Source organism: Lactuca serriola, chromosome 1 (genome assembly GCF_051521515.1).
Source record: "Lactuca serriola cultivar US96UC23 chromosome 1, Lser_US96UC23_V15, whole genome shotgun sequence".
Classification (NCBI taxonomy): Eukaryota; Viridiplantae; Streptophyta; class Magnoliopsida; order Asterales; family Asteraceae; genus Lactuca; species Lactuca serriola.
The window spans coordinates 237,946,798-237,959,282 of NC_136408.1; the positions used below are offsets into that span (position 1 = coordinate 237,946,798).

The following is a 12,485-nucleotide window of genomic DNA, read 5'->3' on the forward strand; positions in this document are numbered from 1 at the left end:
AGGTACTTTAATGATCTTTGGAGGGTGGGCAGAAATTAACAAATTGTTTATGAATTTTATTTTGGGAGATAAAATTTCTTTTATTATGAATATATACTAAAATTCTTGAACATGGCTATTAACAATTTAAAAAAATGTGGGTGTCTTTTTCTATTCACACTCATACTGTATTTCTTTGGATATGGTATTCTTGTACAAAGGCTTTCTAACTAAAGAAGAGTGTGACTAGCTTATATTAATGGTAAAATTTTGATTCTTATATTTGACTTTCCATATGATATGGTATAGAGTAGTGTCATCATGTATGTTTTGTGCAAGAAAACATTTGTTTATTACTTCTATGGCAGGCCCAAGTGAAATAATGACCATATATGTCCTTTTTTTCTTACTTTTCCGGGTGAAAATATGATCCTATATAAAATAGAGTTCGAGTATGTGTTATAATTGTACAAAATGTGAAATTGTTAATATTTTATTTAGTTAAAGTTTCACTAAATGTAGTATTTAGTTTATGTTTCATTTTTTCTTATGTCTAAATATCTTATGGGAAATAAAACCGAAACACCCATCTTATATTATTATGTGTAGATATGTTCCCTAGGCTTGAAAAATATATATGAACGATACAACAAGCAAGCAAAAAGGCAATAATTTCAAGAATAAGCAGATCCGAGGAATTTGTTATGTACACCAGTGTTTAAAGATTAGTCAAGAAGGTATGAAAATATCTTCTTTAGTGGTGAATTGATTTCATTTCAAGTCATAATGTGATGGTGATTTTATTTCATGTTTGTAGTTAAAAATGTGTTTTCAGATGTTGAAATTACAATTATAGGGTGTAGATGGGCATAAGGGGAAGAAGGATGGTGTTAGATGGTAGAAGGAAAGAAGTGGAAACGAGAACGAGAACGAGAACAGGTGAGGTTAGGGTGGGGGTGGGGTGCTGCTTTGCCAATATAAAATTTATTTAAATGAACAATGTTAATAAAATTTTGAAAAAACGGCAAATATGTCATTATGGACAGTTTTTGTAACAAAGCCCGAACATAGTGTAAAGGTCATTAGGTACGGTTTCTTGATTTAGTGTCGGTGCCGATTAGGAGACATTCCACTATGATCTGATAAATCAAATAATGTTTTTTTTCGTTTCGGCGATGCTCTCAGAGTTGTCAACGTGACACCGACCAGTTGATTAAACTTAAACTCTTATTGATGATAATTAATTTGTTGGAAAAGTTGAGATTTTTTAGTTAAAATAGTTTTGGGTGAAGTCACATCTTTACATGATTTTCTTACTACAACATAAAATTGCAAAATAAATCAATGAAAAAACATGTTGAACGTGTTACCTATCTAAAAATTAGCATGGATTATGGATACCGTAGGTTTCATGTTGTACTAACTAAATTAATTCACGTTCTATGATATGTCCCTAAAACAACCTAATTAATCGATATTTGTAAACTGAAACATGATAGTGGCTACTATGTGTGATATTGCTACTGTTCTGCCCTTTTCTTTGGTTTGGTTTGATTGAGAGAAAATTCTCTGATACAAAAATGGTTGAATTTAATGGTTTCAGATGTTTGCATTATTTAAATCAAGACTCTATTTTAATCAAAGTCATTTATCAATTCTAACTTATTCATAAACTACTTGTGAAACTCATATATTATACGGGTTAATTAAAATATAATGTTAAACAAGAGCGATTAAATGAAAAGTTTATTTGAATTTGAAATATCAAATAAGTGAAAATTATGAAAAAAAAAACATGCAAAAAATAAATTAATTAAAATTATGTGTTTAATTGTTAGACCCGTGTACTAAACGATTTATTATTATAAAATGTTAAATACAAATGTTTAAAGTGTAAATTTATTTGAAATTGAAATTTCAAATTTGAAATTTGAAATTAATAGTTATTATAATAGGTTTAATTTATGGAAACTAAATTAATGATATAGTGGAAATGAATAATGAAGTAATTGACAAGTGGAAAATAAATATATTTCAAAATTATGACAAAATGACATATGGTCAAATAAATGAGAAAATGACAAGTGGCAATAACATTTTCATTTATTAGGGTAGACATTTATGTGGCTAAGGCTTTTAAATTTAATAATACATATCGATAAAATGACGTGGCAAACACACACTACAAATAAAACGATGTTTAGTGGCACAAAAAAAGTGCCATTGAAAACCAAAAAAATGCCACTAAAAACCCCCTTGGCAATCAGCGACACAAAAAAAAAATGTCACTACAAACGCTCCCACTAAAGGCTTTTAGTGACACTTTTTTGTTGTGTCGCTGTAGCCCTTTTAGGTTTTAGTGACACTTTTTTTTTGTGCCACTATAGCACTTTTAGTTTTTGTGACACTTTTCTTATGCCACTAAAATAAAAACAATTTGTATGTTTTAGCGGCACTTTTTTTTTACAACAAAACATTTATATTTCAAAATTAGATCCAATTTATTTTTTATAAATTTAAATGGAATATAAAATAATAAAAAACAATTAAGATAATAAATGCAAAACACAAAAGCATTACTCAAATTAATACTTAACTTGTCTGAGTGTAATATTCTCAATATTTAATACAAAAATATATTCCAAAAACCTATAATAAGTCTAAACATTGTGCTAGTAATTACTAAAAATATTAAACTATCAAACTTAATACTTGTTGGAAAGAAACACAAAAGTTGACATGAAGATGAAATTTGCATAGTTGCTCCTCTTGTTTATCCATCTTGTGTTTATCCATTTTGAATAATTGCCTGTAATATAATCATAATAAATCATATAAAATTATATAAGAATATCACTAATAATCACATAAAAATATGTAATAATATCACTAATAATCACCACACATAAAAAGAACCATAGATCAAATGGTTATCCTAGTTGAAAGTACTTACCATTGTAACAGTTACGTGTCAAAAGGACCATTTTTGTAATATATCCCTGCTACAAGGACAATTTTAACAGCTTCTTACAGGACCATTTTTGTCATGCTTTCCTGTAATAAGGACTATTTTTGTAACAATTACCTGCCACAAAGACCATTTTTGTAATATATTCCTGCAACATGGACCATTTTTATAACAATTACCCCAGTTGGAGTTATTTTAATCAAAATTAAAATTAAAACAATTCATATTTTCTTTCATATTTCATAATACTATAACATTTTAGTTTTAGAAATCTATGCGAGTATAGCAACGTACTTTCACTAATTTGTTTATTATAGCACTCTACTTTCATATTTCATCATATTAGAGCACTAAAATGAAAGTATGATGCTATGATTTATATGATTTATTGGATATGATTAACATTTCAGGTAGTTACCAAAAGACGTATTTTCCCTCATCCTTATTATCATAATGAATTATCTTTGGTTATGAGTGACCTAATCAATAAGACACTTACCAAAGAAATCTAGGATCATTTTGCACCCAATCAAACACATAGATATAGAAGAAAATGTGGACCTAACATCAACCTATTTGTAATCTCAAACATGGATAAACCTTTCAAAATTCAAAGCATGATTCCCAAGTAGATATATACTATCAATTCATTCATAACAATGGATATTGGCAAATAGGTCATTTAACATGAAAACTTTAAAAAAAAAAAAACTAACCTGTAGATACTCCAATTCTGCCATGCTTTCTGTCTTCTGAAATCAGTGTATATAGAGATCGTAGACCTACATCAGAAGCAAAAATTCAGCCTAATTTTTTTGTGTTTGACCAATTAGATAAAAGTCAACTGTGGCATCATACTTTATCTAAAATGGCAAAGAGATTAGATGAAAAAAACAATGAAGGGATCTCTTGTCACACCAAAAACTGCAGGTATAAAGTCAACCTAGAAAAAAAAATTACATAAAATTCGTGAACAGAAGTTTTAAAATATTATAAAAATATGTTAAATGAATAAACTTACAGCAAATGCAATGTCACTGAGTTCAATTACTGGTACAGGTAGAAGCAAAGGTGTAGCCTGTCCAAAATGTTTGATGCCTTTTAGAAACCAACAATTCAAGATGACACTTTTTGAGTAAAAAAAAAGAATCAAGAAAAGATTCCCATTTAAAAAAATTGCACATGTTTTTAATCATATTAACAAACAAAAAAAATAACCATATCTTTTCACTTACTTTCCAAGCTCCATTCACAACTGTAAAAAACCTATTGCCATCATATTGAGTTGCCAAACCAAGAAAAAGAATGAATGAAATCAATACCAGATTTACCCTTGAAGAACAATGCAGAAAGTTAGCATCTTTCCAAATCAAAAAATTATAATTTCTGACAATTGAAAAGAAATTTTACATGTTACAGGAATAATCTTTTGGCATGTCTTCACGATAAAATTTTCTGATAGATCCTCATCATCATCTTCACCTGTAAAGTGAGAATAGTAATTATGTTTCTTTCTTTAAGTTGTAACATATATGGTATACTGTAGGACTTAATTGCAGAATTGTAGAACTGTGGTTGAATGATTGGTGCTAAAATCAAAGCAATACAAATGTCATCTTGACATCCCAAAAGTGAATTTACTCACTGAAGTGAACTATGACATGCTACCTGCAAGTTATTACAGCTATGCACTGACATAACTGGGGAAAAAGACCTAATTGCCCTAAATAAACCCTTTTTATTAAAAAGATACACAAAACAGGTAGTCTACTCTTTAAAGCCTTGAAGTTAACCGGTAACCTTATGGAGAAGTATTACAAATTGAGTAGACTTTTTAATGGATTGTTATATAACTATTTTATTTATTATATATTGTTATAGTTTTTTGGGTCCCAAATAATAGTACACCGGTTTGGACCCACATATTTGAGTGTAGATGAAGATTTATTTAAAATAACACTCCATTATATGTAAAATATTTAGTAAACATTTTTTTAAAATAACATTCATTTCTAATCATTTTTAAATTAAAATTTCCATTTTTACATTATATAGGTCATTAGTCATTGGATTTACTATTCTAAATATTCGTTGAATTTAATCCGTCAAAAATGATTACATATCAAATTAATTATGTTTTCAATTTCTTAAAAGTATTATTCATAATTTTCTTCATATTTAATACTATTATTATTGTCAAATCTACGTAACTTAGCATGGATTTAAATTTATATACCACTCAAAGTGTTAGTCATCGTAGTTATATTATATAATTATTATTATTATTTCAATATTTTTATTAGCATTATATTTAGGCAAATACATTTTTTATGACAATACTAGATAGAACTTTTTAAAGTTTTATAATAGAAATAAAATAAAATATTATAATAGCAATTTCATAAAAAGATATTGTTATTTTTTATCCATAATACTTTCAAAAATAAATTTCTAAAAGTTCTAGCTCCTCACCAATCACCACTACCAACATCATAATTTCTATTTTGACAAATTATTTTTGTTATTATGATCATCAGGTAGGTTTCTATGATGGTGATTTTACTTGATACAAAATTCTAACTTCTGAAAAGAGTATATGTGCATGAATCATGATAATGGTATCTACTAAATTTGATGATACCTCTCAAAAAGTATAAGCATCAACATAAAACGAATGATTATTTAATGAACAAGAAGAAACACAAGAAAAACATTGTCTATTGTCTGCTCCAAATCATTTCATAGCCAAATGGACGGAGGCTCATTCAAATCTTTACCCAATCCATGTCTCAAATAACAAGTAATAATCATTCTACAGTTCCATGGATTTACATGTGGTTTAGATGATCTAATGGTGTCACCAGATTGTGACAAAGAAATGAAGATGGAACTTGAAGGTGAAGATGTAGGTGAAAAGGTTCACATAAAATTTGTCAACTTGGAAAATCAAAAAATAGATATATACTTGGACAAATTTTTATAAATCATTAGGGTCTTTGCATTTGTTAATTTGTGAACTTATAGGGACAAGAGAGTTGCAATTGGAAACTAAGAAAATTATAAGAAGCAATGGAGCAACAACATCTGCAAGTTTATATAACCTCATACAAACAAAGCTAAGAGATAAAGGTTCAATGATCAGCAAAAAATGGTTACCAAAAGGAGTGATGAAACCCTTCCCACAAAACTGCATTTCTCTAATGACCATCAGTGGTGCCAAGGGTCGTCTGGTAAATTTCCAACAAATATCATTTTTACTCGGTCAACAAGAGTTGGAAGGGAAATGGGTGCCCCGAATGGTTTCCGGGAACACTTTAGCTTTTCACCTTGGGATTTCACCACTCGGGCAGGCGGTTATATCATTGACCGGGCTCCACCCACAAGAATACGATTTTGATGTACATATGTTAGAAAGGTGTCCTACATGTCTAGTTATTTCCAGGTGACATTCTTAAAGGTGACATTCTTAAACATTAAAAGAAGGAAAGTTTGACAAGCTCTAAAAGGAAGAGCACATGAAAGTTGAGCAATCTTATTTTCTGGTTGATCCTCATAAGAGGTATCAACATACTTATGTATTTTTGTTTCTTTGCTTGGGTTGTTTTATCAAAGTAGAAAAAGAAAGAGTATGTAATGTTATAATATGCATGAACTCATAGGTATGATCAGAAGCTTGAGGCAATGAAGGAATTTGAGGAAGAGAGGGAGAGGCTGATGAAAGCTCTTGAAGAGAAGAGGATTGAAATGAAGGGTAGTCACTGGGAAGAGGAGATTGATCTGAAGAAAGGGTTTGATGCTGTTCTGCTCAGTCGATGGACAAGTACACCAATAAACTTGAATTATTTGAGCACAACCTTTACTCATTCTTGAAGTTAGTTGAAGTTTAACTATAACCATCTCTACAGAAGTCAATTGGCGTTGGGATATTAGCAGATGTTAAGAGATATGCTTTTATGGAGTACATGGATTATAGTTTATATATTTTATGACCTGAGAAAGTCAAAATGCAATCACAAGTTCTAATAATCGAAAACTATTGGACTTTTAAAGGTACTAATGGCAGTCTCTCATAAAATTGATAAACCCTAGCAGTTTGGGCAATGATTTTGCAACAAATCGGGGCAGTATACAACTACAAATTTACCAAAAAATTAAATTTGTAAATACGCTTATTTGAGCAGCAAAAATACCTAACATTGAGTTTGAGGATGCTGCGGCGACGATCGAGGAAGTGGCGCCAATCGAGGAAGCGACAACGATCGAGGAAGTGGCGGCGATTGAGGAAGCGGCGGCGACGATCGAGGAAGTGGTGGCTATCAAGGAAGCGGCGGCGATCGCGAAAACAACGATGATCGTGGAAGCAGCGACCCACAGACCAACGTCACCGTGATGGTACGACGTCGACGAAGAGAGGGCGGTGATATTGCGTTTAGATCATCGTCAGGAGTGGGAGAGTGGGATTTGGTTGTTGTACCTGTATTTTTTTGACTTTCATATCTCCTCTCCAAATAAGGTAATGTGATGATAATGTTATCTAACCCAAATTGTTAGGTTAGAAACTTTTTTTAAACAAGAAAATAGATAAATTAATGGAAATATTATAAATTAATCCCAAATAAAAATTAGTTTTCGTTTTCAAAATAATAAACCAACAAAATCAAAATTTAAAATTATTAACATAATAAATTTTCATAAATATGTAATACCGTATTTAAATGAGAAATATAAAATAAATTGTTAATATTGTAATTACATTTTTTAGTTATTATAAGAATTATTTATACCGTATTAAAAAAAAAGCCTTCAAAAAAAAAGTTTTAGTGGCATATCAAGTCATTATGCCACTAATAACTATGAAATTTAGTGACACAAAAGATTAAGTGCCATTAAATGTGTTGATTTTTTAGTGGCATATAATATGTGCCACTAAAAACCATGATATAGTGGCACATTAACCATATGCCACTAAAAATGTGTGCCACTATATGTCATTTTATTTGTAGTGACATTGAAAATTTAAAAAATGAATGTATACTTTATTTAATCTCGCAAGACCACCTTACCATCCGCCACAATTCAACATAGACTGTAAATAAAAAAGCGAAAGCCTATCAAACCAGTCAAAGTTCTAGAACATGTTAAGATTACGAGTGATTAACTTCAAATTTGCAAAGATTTGTCACGTAAATGGATTACTTAATGGTTTTATGGCTTCATCTGATAGCCACTAGGAAACCATTTGGCAAAATGAAATAATTACCGCTAGGAAATTATTTGTCGCCGCTGTTTTGCGCTGGTAAACAACTAATATATATATATATATATATATATATATATATATATATATATATATATATATATATATATATATATATATATATATATATATATATATATATATAAAAGGTTAAACTAGTGGTTCAAAACTGTTGTTTGTCTTCAAAATATTCATTCGATCAAAAAATGTATACCGTCTGAATATGTAATCTGACACTCTCATAGAATATTATTACAACAGAGTTACGTTAGATTAAAATTGAATTAATTAAAAAAATTAGAATTTAAAATTAGGAAAATCAAATATCCCTTAAAATCCGAAAATTTCATTAATTAAAATTGTGTTTTCCTAATTAGTTGTTTTTGTAAAGTACCATAATAACCTCACAAAACAGTTTCATTAAATAAGAAGCTTTTTCTTTGTCTTTTTTAATTTCTTTAAAGTCAATAATCATTTTCTTAATTTATCAAAAATGATTGGTCCACAATTAACCATACATCCACATAATATTTAGTTAGAACAGAATAACCTAAGTATATATATATATATATATATATATATATATATATATATAGAGAGAGAGAGAGAGAGAGAGAGAGAACTAGGTTCATTTGTTTAAACTAAGTATTGTGTTATCGTATGCATAAATGTGGGCCAATCAAAATTAAATCAAAATTTTAATAATTAAATAAATAAATAAGGGTAATTTAGTCATTTGTTTAATAACTTCCTAAAATAAGCCCTATAATATTGCTAGCCTTCACTCTTAACCTATTTTATTTTCTTATATACAGCCGTCGATGATGACCTGAAACAAAAAGAAGGGCAGTCGTTATCGACCTTGTATATCGATGAAGGTGATGAAGGGCATCAGGAACGAGAGAATGAAAATGGCGCAGACGCATGGATTGCCAACATTATTTACACTTTCACCCACTAATCCTTCCAATATACACCTCAATTCTCACTCAAAATATGTACGAGTGCGTACTTCAAAAATTAGGGCAAATGTCTCACTCGAAGTCGAAGAACACCCTTTTCCTTTTCCCCCAAATGCCATTCGGAGGAAGCTTGATTCCAGGTGCTTGGGTGGATTCAGTCTAGGAATTGATAATGGGTTGTCTCGTACCAGTCTTGCCATAAGCAAAGGATTCTCAGTTCGCCCCCTCAAGGTTTCTTCCTCACATCTCCATCTCCATTAATGGTCTTTTTCAATCTTCATTTAATACATAATTTCAATTTGTATAACTAATTCGCACAATCTCAATGGGTTCTTAGTTTTTTTTTTATTTGGATTTTATCATGTGTGTGTCTACTCTAGGTTCTGGAATTAAGGGGCTAAAAGCTTGAGAAGGGCCTGCTTGAAATTACTCAAGAACAGGTATGTTCTTGTTTATTGAAATTCTACCCTTTAGATTCTAAAAATTAAAAATCAAAAACTGATCCATGTATATTTAACTTTGTAGCTTCAAACTAGTGTGATTTGAATAGACCACATGTTTTTTCTGTATGAACCAAAACAAGTTAACCATCATTTTAATTTGACATTCAAAAGTCAAATATTCAATAGAGGATAACACACATCATGTTTACAATAGAATAATATCTCCATCTTTTTGAAATGAGTGTAGTAATATACATCAAGTTATGAATTTGTTATCCTTGTGCTACCAACATTCTTCATTTTGTAGTAATATCATGTTTGACTTGAATCGGTCAAATATTGACTTCTTTGACCTTGAATTTTGATAAGAATTCTATATTTAAGAATTCCATGCTTTTTAAGATTTTATTTATTTTTTATGACATTCTGTTAGAATATGTGTAATTGTATTAAAATGTACAATTGCATAGCAGTTATTCTTATAGAATGCGTGAAGGAGACATGCTGATCAAGGGCGTGAACGTTGGAATGGAATGACGAATTCCAATTTTGTTGGAATCACGGAAGTTGATGCTTGAAAAACGGACCACATTATTCTTTTAGAATGTATTAGTCGTTGTTAGATTTTGATGTTTCTTCCCTGTTTTAATTGTTTTTTTAGTTTTATTCTTTAACAATGAATGTAATTCGTAACAATTGTTACTCATATTCTATAAGAAATAATGTATTTTTTGTTTTTATTCTTCTATTGATTGTTCAAGATTTTGTTATTCTACAATAAGTTGTTACTCTTCAAGAAGTTTTTAAAGTCATCATCAAGAAATAGGTTCAAGAATATTTTTATTATTTATGGTTCAAGAATATTTTTATTTTTGAATATACTCATAAACATATTCTGTCAGAATGTCCGAATTAAAATAATTATAACTCGTAATATTGGATTTTTAAAATTAATTGAATTTTTTATCCCTTAAAAATGCAATTTTCCTTTATTAAATATATATTAATTGACTAAATTACCCTTGTAATTAATTAAGATGAAATTTTCAATTATATTTAATTGAATAATGTATATTAATCATTTTCTTAAAATAAGTAAATTTGATTGGCCCACATTTATGCATAAAATAACACAATAATTACTTTAAACAAAATAACCAAACCCTATATATATATATATATATATATATATATATATATATATATATATATATATATATATATATATTATATTATATTATATGGTTACATAAATATGATTATTAATAGTTTTATTATCAGTATGTGTACATATGTCGTATGTGTAATTATATAGTTATACACATGGTAAACCTTATATTAATAATAATAATAATAATAATAATAATAATAATAATAATATAGTTGTAATAAGCCTAATATTAATAAAACCATATAGTTATTATGTACAAAAAATATTCATTAAAATAAATCTAATAAGAAATAGTAACAACACTACTAGAAAACTTGGTATTACCTACGGAAGTATTCATAGGAAATCTATAGGAACAAGACGTTACCTACATCATTCCAACAACAAACGATTTGTAGGAAAAACCCTCGTGGGTAATTTTTTTCCTAAAATTTAGCTACAAACCTTCCTACGCATTTCCTATGAAATATTCTGTTACAAATTTAGCTACGTAATACCTACGGAACACGTTAACTACGGAGTACCTACTGATTACCTACGAAACACCTATAAAATACATACATATTATTTTCCTACAGAATACCTACAAATTGATTTTCCTACAGAATACCTACCAACTACTTTTCCTAGAGAATACCTACCAACATCTTTTCCTACGGAATACCCTACGAACTGCTTTTGCTACAGATTACCTACAGACCTTATTGGATTTTATTTCCTACAAAATACCTACACAATATTTATTTCCTACAAAATCTCTATGATTTTTTACCGGTTTTTATTGTTATATTAAATTTATAATTGCTACAGAATATTTATTTCCTACAATTCAGTAAAAAATCTATTGCTCTATTAAATTTATAATTTAAAAAATAAAAAAGCAAATAAATAATTAAAATAATAGTCAAATACCATTACACTCATTATATATATATATATATATATATATATATATATATATATATATATATATATATATATATATATATATATATATGATGGGTTTTAGGTAAAACAAATAAACTAGAAAAACAATTCCTAAGTTCACATGAAACCTACTTTAGATCTATGTTTTAACTATTGAACATATAACTTTGAATTGCAAAACAAGAACCCTAGAGGAGAGAGGCTATTTTCGAAAATAACAAACTAGGGTTTAGGAGTTACATACCTTTCAACAGTTATAGCAAACGATTGACAATCCTCTTGATCTTGATCTTGATCTTCTTGGAAGCTTAGCACCACAAATGTAATGCCTCTAATGGAATCACACCCACTAACTAGCAAGAAGGAAACTAGAAGGAGAGAGAGGGAGGGAGTATGCAATTCTCGGCCTAGGGTTTCTTCAAAAGAAGGAGTGCCCAAAAAGTGAACCAGGAGGCTCCTTATATAGCAAAGGGGTCTAGGGTTTAGGGAAAAACCCTAATGCTCCTTGCTTAGGGCCTAAGCAAACCCAAGGGCATTATCCAAGTCCCCATGGACGAACTCATTAGGGTTTCCCCTATAGATTTCGTCCATCCTCTTCCAAGGGGTTTCTGGAGTCTTCCACTCAACTATTAGATAATTGCAAACTAGTCCTTGCACTTTATAATTAATACAGTTAACCCCAAAATTAATTCTAATTAATTTCTGGCTAACTATTAATTAAACATTATGATTTCTAATTAATATATTAATCTTTTAACATACTAATAAATCATTTATA

At 29.2% G+C, this 12,485-nt stretch overlaps 1 long non-coding RNA gene across 1 annotated transcript; it reads right to left on the reverse strand.

Moving 5' to 3' along the window:
- Positions 1–2,580: 2,580 nt before the first annotated feature.
- On the reverse strand, positions 2,581–4,235 carry LOC145072830 (uncharacterized). Its single transcript, XR_013691156.1, has 6 exons — positions 4,183–4,235; positions 3,969–4,025; positions 3,806–3,890; positions 3,664–3,729; positions 2,933–3,064; positions 2,581–2,788 (listed from the first exon to the last, which is right to left on the reverse strand). It is a non-coding gene; the product is annotated as an uncharacterized LOC145072830 (long non-coding RNA).
- Positions 4,236–12,485: the final 8,250 nt, after the last annotated feature.